Genomic DNA, 21,533 nt, shown 5'->3' with positions numbered 1-21,533 from the left:
GCATTTAAATCAATATATATATCTGAGCCAGCTCACGGTAAGCTTACCGTACGCGTACGGTGCCGTGCGCGAGCGCGATTCTGATTGGCTGTTAGATCTTAGTAAACATTCGAATCGTTCGAAACCAGGAAGCGGCGGCCGCCATTTTCTCTCATGTAAAGGGACTGTTTAGACAGCTCCTAACCACCTAGCCTTGATGAATGTGTCCCCAAAGAACCCCCAAGGGCAAAAATTCATTTTTAAATTTTTTTGAAGAATCACCGATTACGCTTACCGTACGTGTACGTTAAAAATTATTTAAAAAAAAAATTTTTCAAACACTCTCCCCACCCCGTGTGCAAATGGTGCCCGCAGGGCACCATTTCTGCATTGGCTATATTTCAGTGTGAAAATTTAAAAGCTTACCTTTCACAACGAAGCGCATAATATGTCCTCCATGTGCGCACGGTGCGTGAAGCGCATCGTGCGTACATGGCCCATTCAGCGTAACGTGCCCACTGTGCGTGCACGGCACTAACTGCGTAAAGTGGACGCACGGTGCGCGAAGCGCACCGCGTGCTCACTGTGCGCGCACGGTGTGCGAAGCGCACCGTGCACGCACGGAACGAACTGCGTTAAGTGGGCGCGCACGCCACGAATCGCGTAAAGTAACTTAGCATTTAAAAAAGCTTACAAATTCACTGAAAAAACCATAGGTTTCACACACGTTATAGTTAGGAATTAGCATTTAAAAAACCTTGCAAATTCAATGAAAAAACCATAGGTTTCACACATGTTATAGTTAGCTGGACATTTTACTGATAAAAAAACAATGAAATTCCCCCGTTATAGTTAGTGCAGGCAACTATAACTCACGCGACCGCAATCCTCTGCTGATGACATATGTGTCTTTATGAAAAAAAAATATTTGTAATATATGTATAGCTAAAATTTAATGGAAGAAGACATGGGCAAATAATTGTCTAAATACAGTATTAGCATCAGCAGAGGATTGCGGTCGCTTGAGTTATAGTTGCCTGCACTAACTATAACGGGGGAATTTCATTGGTTTTTTATCAGTAAAATGTCAAGCTAACTATAACATGTGTGAAACCTATGGTTTTTTCACTGAATTTGCAAGGTTTTTTAAATGCTAATTCCTAACTATAACGTGTGTGAAACCTATGGTTTTTTCAGTGAATATATATATATATATATATTCACTGAAAAAACCATAGGTTTCCCACACGTTATAGTTAGGAATTAGCATTTAAAAAACCTTGCAAATTCACTTAAAAACCATAGGTTTCACACATGTTATAGTTAGCTGGGCATTTCCCTCGTAAAAAAACAATGAAATTCCCCCGTTATAGTTAGTGGAGGCTACTATATCTCACGCGACCGCAATCCGCTGCTGATGACGTCAGATATTACATCAGTGATGTCGTGAGTGATGTCACTGACCATGTCATGAGTGATGTAATATGTGACGTCCTCAGCAGTGCATTGCGGGCGCGCAAGTTATAGTTAGCTGAACTAACTATAACTGGGGAATTTCAATGGTTTTGTACGAGTGAAAAGTCCAGCTAACTATAATGCCCCTGAAACCTATGTTTTTTTCGGTGAATTTCTAAGGTTTTTTAAATGCTAATTCCTAACTATAACATTCCTCAAACCTATGGTTTTTTCAGTGAATTTCAAAGGTTTTTTAAATGCTAATTTCTAACTATGCCTACAGAGATAGGACATGTGAAGAAAGAAGAAAAAACGCACAGAAAGAAAAAAAAGAAATGCAGAAAGAAGCAACAGAAGTCCTCAAAGACAAAGAAAAGTGCAGGAAGAAGGATAACATGCAGAAAGAACAAACAGAAGAGCAGAAAGAAGCCTTGTTGCAAAATCATCCTGTACCCTCAACTTTTTTAGACGGATACTGGAGGTAACTGAGTCTGACTAACCAGTCCTAGAGCCAGTGCTATGTTAAAAGACACTCAGAATACAGTGAAAACACCTACATACACTAGGGAACACTATGCGTTGGGGTCCTCCTGTGATCAGCATGACCTCCTCTGTAAGCCCCTAGTATATAATAGGGTAGGGGATTAAAACTACCTCTTAAAACGCGCCACAGGGCGTGTTTGCACACGTCACCTCAGGCCCCGTCCCCACACTTCCCCACTGTGTAAACACGCCCTGTGGCCGTTTTAAGTTGGGAGATTAAGTCCCCTTGAGTCCTGAGGGTCCCTAGGGTCCAACTAGACCACTAAGTACCTCCAGTAAGCGCCACAGAGCTGTGTTGTAGAGAGATGTAAAAAGGGGCACGGCCTAGACCACCTCTCTGCAATGCAGCGGAGTGGTGCTTACTGGAAGCACCTGGTGGGCTAGTTGGCCCCCAGGGTCCCTCAGGATTGAAGGGGAAATTTCCCCCAACTTAAAATGCACCACAGGGCTTGTTTGCACACGTTAACTCAGGCCCCGTCCCCTCCCTTTATCACTGTGTAAACACGCCCTGTGGCCGTTTTTAGTTGGGAGATTAAGTTCATTTGAATCCTGAGCGTCCCTAGGGTCCAACTAGCCCACTAGATACCTCCAGTATGCGCCACAGAGCTGCGTTGCAGAGAGGTGTAAAAAGTGGCACGGCCTGGACCACCTCTCTGCAACGCAGCTCGGTGGCGCTTACTGGAAGATCCTGGTGGGCTAGTTAGCCCCCAGGGGCCCTCAGGATTGAAGGGGAATTGTTTCCACAACTTAAAACGTGCCACAGGGCTTGTTTGCACATGTTAACTCAGGCCCCGTCCCCTTCCTTTCCCACTGTGTAAACATGCCCTGTGGCCGTTTTATAAGTTGGGAGATTAAGTCCCCTTGAATCCTGAGGATCCCTAGGGGCAAAATAGCCCACTAGGTACGTCCAGTAAGCGCCATTGCAGAGAGGTGTAAAAAGGGTCACGGCCTGCACCACCTCTCTGCAACGCAGAGCAGTGGCACTTACTGGAAGCACCTGGTGGTCTAGTTGGCCCCCAGGGTCCCTCAGGATTGAAAGGGAATTATTTCCCCAACTTAAAACGCGCCACAGGGCGTGTTTGCACACGTCACCTCAGGCCCCGTCCCCTCCCTTCACCACTGTGTAAACGCGCCCTGTGGCCGTTCTAAGTTGAGAAATTAAGTCCCCTTGAATCCTAAGAGTCCCTAGGGTCAAACTAGCCCACTAGGTACCTCCAGTAAGCGTCACAGAGCTGCGTTGCATAGAGGTGTAAAAAGGGGCATGGCCTCAGAACACCTGTCTGCAACGCAGCTCCCTGGCGCACACTGGAGATACCTGTTGGGCTAGTTGGCCCTCAGGGACCCTCAGTATTGAAGGGGAATTAATTCCCCAACTTACAACTGGCCAGGGGGCGCGTTTGCAAAGTGCTGCAAGGAGGGGGCGTGGCCTCCAGCGTGATGCCGGTCTTTTATTTATTTTATTTTTTTAAGAAGGAGGGCTGTGTGGCCCCCCTTCTTTTTCTAATTTACTGGCCCTGGGGACCCCATCCCCCAGGGCCTGCACCCTAATTATTTTTGTTGAAAAAAATAAATTTGGCCCTCCCAAGGCCTTAATCGGCCCCGGGGACCCCAACACCCGCGTCATGGCCTTTTCAAAATTTAAATTCTTTAGGAGGGGGCTGTGTTGCCCCCCTCCTCAGGCCACTTATGGCTCCGGGGACCCCATCCCCCGGGGCCGGCCTTTGTTTTTTATTATTTTAAAAATATATATATATTTATAGAAACGCCTAGGACATGCTGGACAAACCGTATGTACCTATCACCATGACGATTTGCGTGATATTCATTAAAAGGCGACTATGCATAGAATGAATCCACATGGAATGTATTTACACCGCTAGTGAAGCTCTAACGTGTCTGAAGCCCTACCGTGCCTAATCCCGGCGCCCCCGCCGGTGGGTACTCTCCAACTAGACACCCTTGTCGTTTATTTATACAAACATGGGTAGCTATTGACGGCCACATTTAATATACACGCACACCAAGCCATTCAAAGGGGATTCGACAAAAATTCGACCAAACTATGCAAGAAACCCCCCTCACGGTTAATAAAAAACACATCCACCGCTGGATGTGTAATACTTTTTATTTTACTCTCTGGAAAGGAGACAAACCTCACTTGAGAGTCACAGCGTGCTCCTGGCTGAGCCCAATGCTGTGTTACACCCACCAGTGCCCACCAATTGCCTCACACCTCTGTGTTGTATTCCACCAGCTAGTGCGTATGCTATGACACTCTCCACCCTGCCTGTCCACATGCCATGCCCCTATCCCCTTCCTCCTGTCCTCCATGCTTCAGTGTGCCATACTTTTGTCATAAGTAAGACTGTTAGCGCTCTAGTTGTTCGTTAGAACACTCTGGGACATTCTGTCATTGGGCTATACTTGGACTACATCTGGGTGATATTTGGGCTACATTCGAGCTCTTTTGTCTCTGGTGGCCATTTTGGGAGACTTATTTGTTATGATGTTTCCTAATTTCCTCATTTACTACAGTCTCCTCAGTAGGAAATACTTTCAGTTTTTTACTTTGATTCCATCAAGAAGGCATTCAGATGTGTCACAAATTTGCCATACATTCAGAATGTTAGCACTCTAGTTGCTTATTAGATCACTGTAGTAAAGTTACTGCTCACCAGGGAAGTCTGCTGCTGGTATTGAAAGTGCATGTTTCAACCTACATGTCAGAATTTTTTAATGAAATAGAAGAGGATTTGAGAAGTCACTCAAAATGTGCCCTAATTTTTCTTTCTGCAGCACTAATTATACTTTCTATGGCAAAATGAACCCCCTCATTTTGTTCCTCTTTAAATTAAATGTTTTAGGAATTACCACTTTATTCCAAACAAGATGGCTTCAGGTGTGCCATACGTTTGTCATAAGTAGGACTGTTAGTGCTCTAGTTGTTCTTTAGAACACTCTGGGAAGCTGCAGTAGAACACAAAGGAATCAACTGACAGTATCTGCCCTTGTTGGATGTACATGTTTTACTGAGAATGTCAGACTTCATTCTCACATGACTGAGAAAGATAATGTGAATTTACAGAAAATATGCTCTCAGTTAGCTTATAGATCACCTTCCAAACCTCTGTGGGAAAAGCATGAGAAAATGGTTTTCTCTCAAACATGATTCATGAAATCACAGCAGAAGGCTTTTTCACATGGTAAAATCACCATAGAACACACCACAATTCCTAAAATGAGTATGGTACCATCAGCAAATGATTTATAATGTAACTTAAGTCTTAAAACCTTCTATTAACTGCAATGCTTTTAATGAGGTGCTATCATGTATATTGGTCCCAAGATGGCTACCAACACTTCTTGGATGAAGTGCTGACAGCCAATCAGATCTCACGATGAGATGTGTGATTAGGCTCCGCCCAGATATATATGCGATTTTACTTTTGATTTTCTCAGGAACTACTGAACGTATTTACACCATTTCAGCAAAAGGCACATACCTGACCTGAGGACTACCTCTTTGCCAAATTTCAAGTAATTCTGTTCAGCCGTTCGGGCTGTACCTTCGACTAAATGTCCTATGGGAAAATGCATGGGGAAAACGTGTTGTGGGGCCCCCCTTTTTTCTCAGCCCCCGCTTGACGAATCACCCCGAGACTTTCAGGGTAGAAGCTGAGCGGAGCGCCCCATTAGTTTGAAAATTTCACGAAGATAAGCCATTTCCTATGGGAACTCGGTTCTAACTATAACTATCTACTGGTGACCGCCAGTAGATAATATATATATATATATACATATATATATATATTCACTGAAAAAACCAAAGGTTTCACACACGTTATAGTTAGGAATTAGCATTTAAAAAACCTTGCAAATTAACTGAAAAAACCATAGGTTTCACACATGTTATAGTTAGCTGTTCATTTCTCTCATACAAAACCAATGAAATTCCCCCGTTATAGTTAGTTCAGCTAACTATAACTCGCGCGCCCGCAATGCACTACTGATGACGTCACATATTACATCACTCATGACATGGTCAGTGACATCACTCATGACATCACTGATGACATCTCAAATGACATCACTCATGACATCACTGATGACATCATCATTGTGGTAGAGTGGCAGACCTCCTCTCCCCCTAATATAACCTTTGATACACACATTCAAAAATAGAGACTAAAATTTTCAAAACAATCGACATACCAATACCAGTTACAACAACCTCTTCAGTAATTCTAAGATCCACATACACATCCACTCATTCTCCAACAGTCATATACAGTCACTCATACATGTACTCACTCATCATATGTACTTATACACCTATACATCCTGTTACACAATGCCACTCATCCATAGAGTTACTCACACACATAGTCACTCATGCTAATAAAGAATCAAACATACATTTACATGCATATACAGTTATACACACACCACCAAACTTACTTCTATGGAAACTTACACATACTCAGTCTTTTAAACAATCACTTATAGAAACACATACTTATTCATACAGGAACTCTTTCAATCTCTCACTCTCACATATGCTCACTTATATACACCGATAGTCACATATACTAGTTTAAAACATATGTAGTTACTCATAAAGACACTATTGAAACAGTCATTCACTCACTAACACAACCATACACACACTCATCCACCCATACAGTCCTGCACACATGCTGTGTTCAACACATACAAACAATGAGACACTCATTCATGCACCTATGCACTACATAATACCCCCCACCGAACCATGCAGACACTCAGACTGATACTCAAAAAACCAACTAATAACCTATATAGACACCCATGTAGCTACTCACCAACCCATGCAGCCACTTATACACAAAGTGAGAGACTGATACAGATATTTACATATTTAAACATTACTCACTAAGCCATGTATTCACTATGATACACTTAATCAGTCAGTTACACAATCAATTTTTCAAAAACAAATCATCCATTTAGACACTTATATACCCATTTATTCTTCCATCGACCTTGAGATATACATATATAAAACATATTTAATTTTCAGAAAAACACACATTCACTGGATGATGTCATCAGTGATGTCATGAGTGATGTCATTTGAGATGTCATCAGTGATGTCATGAGTGATGTCACTGACCATGTCATGAGTGATGTAATATGTGACGTCATCAGCAGTGCATTGCGGGCGCGCGAGTTATAGTTAGCTGAACTAACTATAACGGGGGAATTTCATTGGTTTTGAATGAGAGAAATGTCCAGCTAACTATAACATGTGTGAAACCTATGGTTTTTTCAGTTAATTTGCAAGGTTTTTTAAATGCTAATTCCTAACTATAACGTGTGTGAAACCTTTGGTTTTTTCAGTGAATATATATATATATTCACTGAAAAAACCATAGGTTTCACACATGTTATAGTTAGCTGGACATTTTACTGATAAAAAACCAATGAAATTCCCCCTTTATGGTTACTGCAGGCAACTATAACTCACGCGACCGTAATCCTCTGCTGATGCTAATACTGTATTTAGACACTTATTTGCCCATGTCTTCTTCCATTAAATTTTAGCTATACATATATTACAATAATTTTTTTTTCATAAAGACACATATGTCATCAGCAGAGGATTGCGGTCGCATGAGTTATAGTTGCCTACAGTAACTATAACGGGGGAATTTCATTGGTTTTTTTATCAGTAAAATGTCCAGCTAACTATAACATGTGTGAAACCTATGGTTTTTTCAGTGAATTTGCAAGGTTTTTTAAATGCTAATTCCTAACTATAACGTGTGTGAAACCCATGGTTTTTTCAGTGAATTTGTACGGTTTTTTAAATGCAAATTTTTGTTTGACATTTTTTACCGTGCGCGCACGTAATTCCGCGAATTTCGCGAAATTTCTCCGTTTACGCCGAGCGCGTACGCTGCGCGCATTCGGCGATTTTTTCAAAAAAAATGTAAATTAATTTTTTGCCCTTGGGGGTCCTTCTGAGACCCCCTGACAAAGGCTAGGGGGTCAGGAACTGTCTAGCCTGCCCCCTTTTCACGTTATCCACCTTTGTTTTACACCCCCTCAGACTGCGAGAGAGAAAATGGCGGCCGCCGCTTCCTGGTTTCGACCGATTCGAATGTTTACTAAGATCTAACAGCCAATCAGAATCGCGCTCGCGCACGGCGGCGTGCGCGTACGGTAAGCGCACCGTAAGCGCACCGTAAGCTGCCACAGATATATATATTGATTTAAATGCTATTTTCTCAGGAACTACTGAACAGATTTACACCAGACCTACAAAAGGCACTTCCTTGACCTGGGGACTACCTCTCTGCCAAATTTCAAGGAACTCTGTTCAGCCGTTCAGGCTGTAGCTGTGTCTAAAGGTCCTATGGAAAAATGCATGGGAAAAACGTGTTTGGAACCCCCTTTTATCTCAGCCCCCGCTTGACGAATCCCCCCGAGACTTTCAGGGTAGGAGCGGAGCGTAGCGCCCCACCTATTTTGAAAATTTTGCGAGGATTCGTCGACCGGCGCCAAAGTTATTCAAAATAGAATGTTGCGGTTTTCCTATGGAAACAGGGTCCTAACTATAACTACCTACTGGCGACCGCCAGTAGGTAATATATATATATATATATATATATATATATATATATATATATATATATTGCGCTTCGTCTCCGTAAGCAGCTATGGTTTTCCACTGCCTTGAATCAGAGTGCAGACCACAAAATCCTTTTCGCCATTCAAAATTTTATTCAGCCACAGCTCACACGGTCGGCATGACGCGTTTCGGTCCCAGAAGGACCTTGATCACATGACGCGCTCACACATCTCGTGGTGTCTTAAATTGCATTTTTTGCACATTTTTTTTACAATTTGTTTAAAGGGACATGCATATGAAGTTCGGTTTGGATCATGGACATGGAAGAAATCTCCTGAGTGAGTTTATTCATTTTATGTTATCTCTCACTTGGTATGCTAATAGTAATTGTTAAAATTGTTAAAAAAAATTGCTGAAATGCGTACAACAGTCAACTAATACACATACTGATATGATAGGCTCTAAATCTTGTTTTTGAGCAATCAGCTAAGTTTAAAAATTCAACCTCATTTAAATAAATAAATAAGCTTAAAATCCCATAAATATTGCTGATGCACCAAAGAAGTAGCCATAAACAATTTATACATAAATGTATGCGTGTGTGTATATGTCAATAGCGCCGTCCAGGTATAAATACCAAAGTCGTTGCAAAGGTCCTGATCAGTATCTATCAACCTTGTACCTTCTTATTTGCATGTGAAATTGGTGTAAGTGAGAAGAAAAAACATTTTTTCATTTTTTTCTCTAAAGTGCTTAGTGCTAATGTGTAAATTTATCCCAAAATTTAAAAAGATTTTTTATTGGTGTTTAAAAGACCCGATGTGTTAGTGTAGTGTTTGAGAAATAAACATATGTAAAGCAGCATAAGGAAATATGGAATATGAACATAGTGTTCCATCATGTATTTTTATATATCTCAGTTTCCTTTACTAAATCTAGTATTTCCCAATATTGGATCGATCATCTTATGGTAAAGCTACATAACTCTATAATCACCTGGACACTGTTATGACAAGGGAATGTGTTGGCAGACATTCAAAGGCAAGTATAAAGATCTTCGGTTTGGTTGAGACCATTGGGGTGTTTGGTATCTAAATTAAGGATATATCTGGTCTCTAAATGTCTGAGTGCTCTGACCCGGTCACCTCCTCTTTTTTTGTGTGGAATATTGTCAATCAAGAAATATTTTAAAAGAGTGGGGTCAGAATTGTGGAGGTCCTCAAAGTGTCTTGCGACAGGATACGTTGGATCAGAATTCTTAATTGCCCTCAAGTGCTGGAGTACCCTCTTGTGCCCTTGGAGGATGGTACTCCCTACATACCTCAGTCCACAGGGGCACTCCAGCACATAAATGGCATGATCCGTTTTGCAGGTTAGGTATTTCGTGATTGGGATTTCATCTTTACTAAAAGGTGTCTTGAAAGCAGTAGTATTGACGCCCTGTTGGCATGCTTTGCATGATTTACACCGAAAAAAACCCTTTCTTTGACTGAGCCAAGTGACTTGGGTTTGATTTTCTAAGTCATTACTGACCAGAGCATCACGCATAGATGGTGCTCTGCTGAAGGTTATTGAAACTCTCTTAGGGAGTAAGTGACCAATAATGGGATCCCCCAAAACGATGGGCCAGTTTTTGTTAATTAGGTTTCTAAGGGTTTTGCCTTGTTTGCTGAAGTTTAGAATAAATCTAAATTGATCCTCAGTGTTTTTGGCTTTTCCTTTGTTTTGGAAAAGGATTGCTCTGTCTAGGTCATTGGTTTTCTCTATGGCTTTGTCAATAATCGTTTGCGAGTATCCTCTTGCCAGAAATCTTTTTCTACTGGCAGCCTGCACTTGTATAAGGTCAGTGGTGTTGCTGCAAATACGTTTAAGGCGCAGCATCTCCCCAAAGCGATACTTTGTATGAGGTGATGCGGGTGTGCGCTGCTGGCATGGAGTATCGAGTTGCCTGCTGTTGATTTCCTGTGTAACGTGGCATGTATCTGACCTTCATTGATGTAAATCTGTACATCTAAAAAATTGACTGATATTGAACTAATGTCAGCTGTGAATTTTAAATTCAGATTGTTCTGATTGAGACTTTCCACAAATGCGCTAGCTTCAGAGGTGTCACCCCGCCAAATTATGAACAGATCATCAATAAATCTGATCCATTTGACTATGTTGTTATTGAGTTGCATGGAGTATTGTCTTGAGAGGACCAGTTCCTCCCACCAGCCCATATGCAAACATGCATAGCTGGGAGAGAAACTGGCCCTCATTGCGACACCTCGTTGTTGTTGATATAAGGAATTCTCAAAGAGAAACACATTGTTGGTTAGACAAAATTCAACCATGTTGGTTAACATATTGCTATGGTCCTCAAATAGGACACCCCTTTGTGCAAGGAAATGTTTCATTGCTCGTAACCCGTCTTGGTGGTTTATCGACGTGTTGAGTGATGTAACATCTAGAGTCATTAGCAGATATTCTTTGTGCCACACACAGTCTTCAATTTTTGAGAGGAAATCACTGGTGTCCCGGATATAGGAGGGCAAAGTTTGTACGTGGGGTTGGAGAAAAAAGTCAACATATCTTGAAGTTTTTTCAAGAAGACTGTTACGAGCTGATATTATTGGTCTTCCTGGTGGTTGTAAAGGATTTTTGTGTACTTTGGGTATGAAGTACATAATCGGAATGGTGGGATTGTCATTACGCAGGTATTTGTATTCATCTTCGGTTAGTAGCCCCACACTTTTCCAGGCTATTAGTTTCATTGCAAATACCTTATACATATTTTTTAGTGTCTGGTAATCATATCGCGTATAACACTCTCTATCCTTTAACTGAGACATTGCCTCTTCCACATAGTCTTTCCTGTCCAACAGCACAATGTTGCCGCCCTTATCTGAATTTCGAATGATTACCTCCTTGTCTTTTTTAAGTTTGCTTATCAATTGTTGATATTGTACTTTTTTTATGTCCCTTTTAGTGTTTGTCATGGAATTTACAGCGTAATTAAGTTTCTTAATGCCATTGACAACTTGCTCATTAAAGATATCAATTGAATCCCTCACAGTGACTGGATTGAATGTAGAGCGGGGTTTGAAAAGTGTACAAACCTTCTTTGCTTGTACTGGGTTGTCCATTTGTGAGGACATATCATTCTCCTTGGCCAGATCTTGTAGTGCTTGTAGCGTTGGTAGATCCCTTGGAGTGAGGTTCACCAGTGTGGACTCTGAGCATTGCGTGTCAGGGATTGATTTTTTGCTGCTGTTTTGTTCCAAATGGAGGAAGTGTTTTTTTAGTTTTAATTTGCGAATGCTTTTAAAGATGTCCATTCTTGTAGAGGCGTAGTTAAATGTACTCTCAGGACAATAAGATAGGCCTAGCGCTAGGAGCTGTTTTTCCGCTTCGTTTAATGTGATGTGGGATAGATTGATGACCGTTTGATCGGCCAATATCTGTGTTTCTTCTATCTTCTCCAATTGCGCCTTGGTTGCTTCCTCTGTGTTTGTTTTTGTTGTGGAGCGTCGTTGTTTTGCTTGTCTTCTCTCCCTCCTTTATCTTGTGGAGTTCCTGCTTGTTTGTTTTTTATTCTTGGACGTAAGGTGTCCCTGCGTTCCAGGCATAAAAAATCTACCTCGTCCGTCAGAGAGATATTCGCTGGTACCTGTGACATAGCCTGTGCACGACTTTCTAGTTCTGAATCACTTTCTCGTCCTGAGCTAATGCTTGACACGGAGGTTGCTTCATCCGGTCTGTCTGATCGCATTTGGACTGTTGATTGGCCTTGTGTTGTATTGCCATACTTAGATATTTTCAATTTGTCATATTTTTGGCAAGAGTGAAGACTCTGCCACATTCATAGTCCATGCGATCACGATGAAATTTATACATATATATATATTCACTTAAAAAACCATGGGTTTCACACATGTTATAGTTAGCTGGACATTTCCCTCGTAAAAAAACCAATGAAATTCCCCCGTTATAGTTAGTGCAGGCAACTATAACTCACGCGACCGCAATCCTCTGCTGATGACGTCAGATATTACATCACTCTATTTAGACACCTATTTACCCATGTCTTCTTCCATTAATCTTTAGCTATACATATGTTACAAATATTTATTTTTCAGAAAGACACATATGTAATCAGTGATGACATCATCCTTGTGATAGAGTGGCAGACCTCCTCTTCCCCTAATATAACCTTTGATACACACATTCAAAAATAGAAACTACAATGTTCAAAACAATGGACATACCAATACCAGTTACAACAACCTATTCAGTAATTCTAAGATCCACATACACATCCACTCATTCACCAACAGTCCTATACAGTTACTCATACATATACTCACTCATCATATGTACTCACACACCTATACATCCTGTTACACAACACCACTCATCCATAGAGTTACTCACACACATAGTCACTCATGCTAATTAAGAATCAAACATCCATTTACTTGCATATACAGTTATACACACACCACCACACTTACTTCTACAGAAACTTACACATACTTAGTCTTTTAAACAATCACTTATAGAAACACATACTTATTCATACAGGAACTCTTTCAATCTCTCACATATACTCACTTATATACACCAATAGTCACATATACTAGTTTAAAACATATGTAGTTACTCATAAAGACACTATTGAGACAGTCTATCACTCACTAACACACCCATGCACACACTCATCCACCCATACAGTCCTGCACACATGCTGTCTTCAACACATACAAACAGTGAGTCACTCATTCATGCACCTATGCACTACGTAATACCCCCCACCGAACCATACAGACACTCAGACACTCATACTGATACTCAAAAAACCAACTAATAACCTATATAGACACTCATGTAGCTACTCACCAACCCATGCAGCCACTTATACACAAAGTGACAGACTGATACAGATATTTACACATTTAAACATTACTCACTAAGCCATGTATTCACTAAGATACAATTAATCAGTCAGTTATACAATCAATTTTTCAAAAACAAATCATCCATTTAGACACTTATATACCCATTTATTCTTCCATCGACCTTGAGATATACATATATAAAACATATGTAATTTTCAAAAAAACACACAATCACTGGATGATGTCATCAGTGATGTCATTTGAGATGTCATCAGTGATGTCATGAGTGATGTCACTGACCTTGTCATGAGTGATGTAATATGTGACGTCATCAGCAGTGCATTGTGGGCGCGCGAGTTATAGTTAGCTGAACTAACTATAACGGGGGAATTTCAATGGTTTTGTACGAGTGAAAAGTCCAGCTAACTATAACGCCCCTGAAACCTATGGTTTTTTCAGTGAATTTCTAAGGTTTTTTAAATGCTAATTCCTAACTATAACGTGCCTGAAACCTATGGTTTTTTCAGTGAATATATATATATATATATATTAACAGAAAAAACCATAGGTTTCAGGCACGTTATAGTTAGGAATTAGCATTTAAAAACCTCAGAAATTCACTGAAAAAACCATAGGTTTCAGGGGTGTTATAGTTAGCTGGACTTTTCACTTGTACAAATCCATTGAAATTCCCCCGTTATAGTTAGTTCAGCTAACTATAACTCGCGCGCCCGCAATGCACTGCTGATGACGTCACATATTACATCACTCATGACATGGTCAGTGACATCACTCATGACATCACTGATGACATCTCAAATGACATCACTGATGACATCACTGATGACATCATCCAGTGAATGTGTGTTATTCTGAAAATTAAATATGTTTTATATATGTATATCTCAAGGTCGATGGAAGAATAAATGGGTATATAAGTGTCTAAATGGATGATTTGTTTTTGAAAAATTGATTGTGTAACTGACTGATTAAGTGTATCATAGTGAATACATGGCTTAGTGAGTAATGTTTAAATATGTAAATATCTGTATCAGTCTCTCACTTTGTGTATAAGTGGCTGCATGGGTTGGTGAGTAGCTACATGGGTGTCTATATAGGTTATTAGTTGGTTTTTTGAGTATCAGTCTGAGTGTCTGCATGGTTCGGTGGGGGTATTACGTAGTGCATAGGTGCATGAATGAGTAACTCACTGTTTGTATGTGTTGAACACAGTATGTGTGCAGGACTGTATGGGTGGATGAGTGTGTGTATGGGTGTGTTAGTGAGTGAATGACTGTCTCAATAGTGTCTTTATGAGTAACTACATATGTTTTAAACTAGTATATGTGACTATTGGTGTATATATGTGAGTATATGTGAGAGTGAGAGATTGAAAGAGTTCCTGTATGAATAAGTATGTGTTTCTATAAGTGATTGTTTAAAAGACTAAGTATGTGTAAGTTTCCGTAGAAGTAAGTGTGGTGGTGTGTGTATAACTGTATATGCAAGTAAATGTATGTTTGATTCTTTATTAGCATGAGTGACTATGTGTGTGAGGAACTCTATGGATGAGTGGCATTGTGTAACAGGATGTATAGGTGTATGAGTACATATGATGAGTGAGTACATGTATGAGTGACTGTATTGGACTGTTGGTGAATGAGTGGATGTGTATGTGGATCTTAGAATTACTGAAGAGGTTGTTGTAACTGGTATTGGTATGTCCATTGTTTTGAAAATTTTAGTCTCTATTTTTGAATGTGTGTATCAAAGGTTATATTAGGGTGAGAGGAGGTCTGCCACTCTATCACAAGGATGATGTCATCAGTGATGTCATCAGTGATGTCATTTGAGATGTCATCAGTGATGTCATGAGTGATGTCACTGACCATGTCATGAGTGATGTAATATGTGACGTCATCAGCAGTGCATTGCGGGCGCGCGAGTTATAGTTAGCTGAACTAACTATAACGGGGGAATTTCAATGGATTTGTACAAGTGAAAAGTCCAGCTAACTATAACACCCCTGAAACCTATGGTTTTTTCAGTGAATTTCTGAGGTTTTTAAATGCTAATTCCTAACTATAACGTGCCTGAAACCTATGGTTTTTTCTGTTAATTTCAAAGGTTTTTTAAATGCTAATTTCTAACTATGCCTACAGAGATAGGGCATGTGAAGAAAGAAGAAAAAATGCACAGAAAGAAACAAAAGAAGTGCAGAAAGAAGCAACAGAAGTCCTCAAATACGAAGATAAGTGCAGGGAGAAGGATAACGTGCAGAAAGAACAAAAAGAAGAGCAGAAAGAAGCCTTGTTGCAAAATCATCCTGTACCCTCAACTTTTTCAGACGGATACTGGTGGTAACTGAGTCTGACTAACCAGTCCTAGAGCCAGTGCTATGTTAAAAGACACTTAGAATACAGTGAAAACACCTACATACACTAGGGAACATTATGCGTTGGGGTCCCCCTGTGATTAGCCTTACCTCCTCTATAAGCCCCTAGTATATAATAGGGCATGGGGATTAAAACTACCTCTTAAAACAGGCCACAGGGCGTTTTTGCACACGTTAACTCAGGCCCCGTCCCCTCCTTTCACCATTGTGTAAACACGCCCTGTGTCCGTTTTTAGTTGGGAGATTAAGTTCATTTGAGTCCTGAGGGTCCCTAGGGTCCAACTAGCCCACTAGGTACCTCCAGTAAGTGCCACAGAGCTGCGTTGCAGAGAAGTGTAAAAAGTGGCACGGCCTGGACCACCTCTCTGCAATGCAGCTCAGTGGCGCTTACTGGAAGCACTTGGTGGGCTAGTTAGCCCCCAGGGGCCCTCAGTATTGAAGGGAAATTATATCCCCAATTTAAAACGTGCCATGGTGCGTGTTTGCACACGTCACCTCAGGCCCCGTCCCCTCCCTTCACCACTGTATAAACGTGCCCTGTGGCTGTTCTAAGTTGAGAGATTAAGTCCCCTTGAATCCTAAGGGTCCCTAGGGTCACACTAGACCACTAGGTACCTCCAGTAAGCGCCACAGAGCTGCGTTGCAGAGAGGTGTAAAAAGGGGCTTGGCCTCAGAACACCTGTCTGCAGCGCAGCTCCCTGGCGCATACTGGAGATGCCTGTTGGGGGCGCGTTTGCAGAGTGCTGCATGGAGGGGGCATGGCCTCCGGCACGATGCCAGTCTTTTATTTATTTTATTTTTTTAAGAAGGGGGGCTGTGTGGTTCCCCTTCTTATTCTAATTTATTGGCCCTGATGACCCCATCCCCCAGGGCCTGTCTCCTAATTATATTTTTTTGACCCCAATCCCCAGGGCCGGCCACTGTTTTTTATTATTTTTAAAAAATATATATTTATAGACACACCTAGGACATGCTGGACAAACCGTACGTACCTATCACCATGACGATTTGCGTGATATTCATTAAAAGGCGACTATGCATGCAATTAATCCACGTGGAATGTATTTACACCACTAGTGAAGCTCTGACATGTCTGATGCTCTACCGTGCCTAATCCCGGTAGACACCCTTGTCGTTTATTTATACAAACATGGGTAGCTATTGACGGGCACATTTAATACACATGCACACCAAGCCATTCAAAGGGGATTCGACAAAAATTCGACCAAAACTATGCAAGAAACCCCCCTCACAGTTAATAAAACACACATCCACTGCCGGATGTGTAATACTTTTAATTTTACTCTCTGGAAAGGGGACGAACATCACTTGCGAGTCACAGCGCGCTCCTGACAGAGCCCAATGCTGTGTTACACCCACCATTGCCTGCCGAGTGCCACACACCTCTGTATTGTATTCCACTAGCTAGTGCATATGCTATGACACTCTCTAGCCCATGTGCACTGTAACACCACCCCGTGAAAATGTCATGCCACACTTGCCTTCGCACGGGTTATATTGCCCCATCTAACGTGCCTTCCTCGATGCCTATGTTATAACGCACAGTGCTATGCCATACATATTACAATTTGGGATCCATATCTTTGTCACAGTGCATATGCAACGTTACACTCCCCAGCACATATTTTATATTACAACTTTAGAGACTAGTTAGGTTACACAACACTGCCCTGTGCATATTACACTCCAAGGCGCATATCGCATAGCACGCGCTAGTGCCTGTGCTATCTCGCGCTCTCCAATGAATCTGTCATTGCGCACAATGTATTGCATATTATATTTCACGCCTGGTTCATCTTATATCACACTTTTTGGTGCATAGTTTATACCATACACTATATCTAGTTTTCATTTTCAATCGTGCTCTCAGGACTATGTTCTATATAACACTGTGTTCACCTACCCTTTTCACGGGCATTACATTTTGCGATAGGGGGTGGAGGGTCAGGGGGTGTTTTTGCCAAGTGAGCCCGGAGTCACAGTCACTAACGTCTTCTTCTTCCTGAATAAAAGTGAGATTATGCTGCATACTTGTTCATATTTTAAGTAGTTTGCACAGACAAAATGTTTTAAAAACAATAAAGTTTCTAATACCCGCCTTCTCTGAACAGTTAGCTTGCTGCCCCATCCCCCTCCTCCCTATCCTCTGTTGTGTGAATCCATGGACTAGCCTCCTCCCTCCTGCCATGCATGGTCTGATGTGCTGCCACTGCCCTCAATTTAGTACGATGTACCAGTCCACTCCTCCTGCCCTCCATTGCCCAATTCTATGCCCCATCATTGACCTCCTGCTTAAACTCTGTGCTTAGCTTGCTGCCCCTATTCTCCTTCCCCCTGCCCTCCGATGTCTTTGTGCATGCCCCTGCTCCATCCTTTTTGCCCACCATGTCCCATGGACCTGCCACTCCTATCTACTCTGAGTGTTCTGTTGAGCTGCCACTCCCCTCCCACCTGCCTAGCATTGTCAGATGACTGTAACCTGTCCCTGCCACCTCCACCCTGCCTGTCCACATGCCATGCCTCTATCCTCTTCCTCCTGTCCTACATGGTCCATTGTACTGCCACACCCTTCTGCCCTCCCTGGTCGGTTGTGCTGCAACTGCTCCTCCTGCCTGCCCCGTGTGGTCTGTTGTGAGGCCCCTTCCCCTGAACTTTCTTGTCTGTGCACAGGTCCTGACCCTCCCTTCTATCCTCCATCGTCCTTTGTGCATGCCCCTGCACCCTCCTTCTTGCCCATCATAGCCATTGTGCTGCCACTAACCCTCCCACTTGCCATGCATGGTCTTCTGTGCTGCCATGGCCCCTCCCACCTTCCCTGTGTGGTCAGTTAGCTGCCCCTGACCCCCTCCCACCTTCCCTCCATGGTCTGTGTGTATGCCATCACAGTCTCACTGTTGCTCTTCATGTTGTGTCTTGCTTCTAGTGCCCATCCTGCCTGACCTCCATGGCCATCTTGCTGCTCCTGCCCTGCCCCCTTGCCCCCAGCCCTCTGTTTACATGTGCAGACCCCTACTCCCTCCCTCCTGGCTTGTCTGTTCCATTGTAATGCCCCTGATCCGTCCCTCCTGCCCTTTATGGTCTGTTATGCTGCAGCCTTCTCTCCTGTCTGTCCATTATGGTCAGCTAGCTACCATTGCCTCTTGCCCCTCTGTTCTCTGTTGTCCATGTGCATGGTCCTGTCCCCTCCCTCTTGCTTTCTATGGATTGTTGTGCTGCACTCCCGTCCTGCATGCCCTGTGTGGTGTATTGTGCTGCTGCAAACCCTGATGCCTGCCCTGCAGGGTCAGTTTGGTGCACCTCTCCCTGTCTCTCCTGTCCTCTGTTATCCAAGTCCATGTCCCTATCCCATTTCCTTCCATGATCCAATGTACCATACTTGCGAACATTTTGAACTTGGTAAGAGGGAGATTTTGAAAAAAAACTGGGGTATTGATTTTCCCCTTTGAGTTACATTGAAAAAGAGGATATTGTAGACAGAAGACAGATCAAATAAAGCCCATTTGAGCTTAAAAACATTGGACGTTTCCTGGCTGAATCGGGTCTGTTGGCATGTATGGTTGTACTACCATTGCCTCTTCCTTCTGCCCACAATGGTCTATTACATTGCCACAGCCTTGAAGGAGGGTAGATTTTGTATCACAGGGGGCCCCTGGCCCGTTCTGTCCACACCTGAAGTATGAGACCCTTGTCCTTGCCCTGCCAGCCGCATTTGTAGGCGGTATTAAATTGACCAGCGGGTCCTGTGTTGCTATATAATTATCCTGAGACATCCTTACCACTCAGCCAGCATAAAACCCCTGTGTAGGCCCTTCTGTTCAGTATGTAGGCCTCTTTGTTAAATTGACCATAGCTCTGCAATTTTAGTGTATAGCAGTCTGAAGGCAGGTCTGCGAGGCCTTCTGCTCCAAACTAGTAGCCCCCACCCTACCCGAGTGCTCCGTGCTCGGTATCAAAGTTCAACATCCCCCTGAAGCTGTCGACATACAGTAGGCTGCATCCTGGACTGGTACTTGCTTCCTGGGCAGGTTTCCCGCTTTTAAGGAAGTGGCAACCGCAGAGCATCAAGTTAGGAGAACTGAGGAGATTTTATACATGAATATATTGAATTCCTGTACAATACCCATTATTTTCTGCTTGCTCTATGGAACTTACGATAAGCGATTGGCCTGAGAGACTGACCTTTTCACCCAGTCCATTGTCAGCATTAAGTGGGTAAATGACGAAATGTCTGGTAAAATCTGCAGACGAAGCTTTTGGGTAGCATACGTAGGTAGATGTAGCGTGCAAAGGAGCCCACAAAATGATATAAAAAGGGAGCACCCACAGATATCGACGGACAACCTCGCCGTCTGTATGTAGGTTAAAAGGCTGTGCAGGTTTTCCCCAAGAACTGGGAGCTCTTGTCTTCCTTTGCTTAAAATGTCTTGCTCTGCTTTGCTTGAAGTATCTTATTCTATTTTACCAATATGAAATGTCATGTTATGTTTAACCATTGTTCTCTTTACTTTTGCATTTAAAAGATGTTGTATTGTAATTGCAGGAATGCTTGCTCTAAGAGTAAATGTGAGTGTCCCTAGGTAACATTTTCCTTGGTGTAACTTGTTTCTCATGATGCATTTATAGATGTGTTTTCTCTCTCTCTCTGTCAGTCCATTAATTGAGATACAGAGAATATCATGACAGCTGTATGATTATCTGGATTCTGTATTTTGTACTTTATGTCTCTATTCTGCGGTTTCTTTGAAGTTGCATCTTCTCATTAAACTGCCATTGTATTCTGCCTCCAATTCCATGTCTCATATGTCTGTTTTCTTCATTTTTGGAGCAAGCGTTCCTAGGCACCCCGGCTCAAATTAAGGTGCCCCTTTTGTCCCTGACTCACTCTCCTGCTCAGTTCTGTGGTGGCTCCCGGGGCTCTGGGGACCGCCCCTAGCTTCCTTGACCCGTAATAGATCTTCCCTCCAACAGCCTCTCTTGCAAGTCCTGTATTGTTGGTTTGTTGCCCCTGCCCCCCTTTCCACTGCCCTCCATAGTCTGTTGTGCTTCCACGGCCCTTCCTGCCTGCTCAGTGTGGTTAAATTGTTGCCTTTGCACCCTCCTACCTGCCTTCAATTTTCAGAGTCCGTGCCCCTGGCCTCTGCCTCTCAACAGTATCCTAATGAACAACTAGATTGCTAACATTCTATATTTATTACAAAAGTGTGGAACGCCTGACATCATCTTGATGTAATCAAAACTGTAATACCTAGAGCATTCCTTTAGAAATTACATATATGAGAGGGTCTTATTGGCATCAAAATTATGGTTAGTGCTCTAAAAGACTAAAATAAGGACATATTTTCTGAGTTTTCAAATAGTGACAAAGCACTTTTAAATTATTTGTTATCTTTATGTTTTTTTATCTAGTTGACAACTTGATTAAATGTTGCACTTAGGGGAGAGGATGTGGTGTTACTTCCAGAACTGCAGACTTTGCAACTGGGGAACCAGGTTGAAGTTTCTGCTTCAGCTCGACATTCTGTGATTCTGGTCAAATCACTTAGTCTCCCCATGTCTACAACCAAAATGAATTTGTTCTTGTGTGATGTAACCAATGCTCATGTAAAGCACTCCAATACCTGACAAGTCTGCACTATATAACACTGCA

The sequence above is a fragment of the Triturus cristatus genome, chromosome 1_2 (assembly GCF_964204655.1).
Source record: "Triturus cristatus chromosome 1_2, aTriCri1.1, whole genome shotgun sequence".
Taxonomy (NCBI): Eukaryota; Metazoa; Chordata; class Amphibia; order Caudata; family Salamandridae; genus Triturus; species Triturus cristatus.
Note: the sequence above shows the minus strand (reverse complement) of the source record.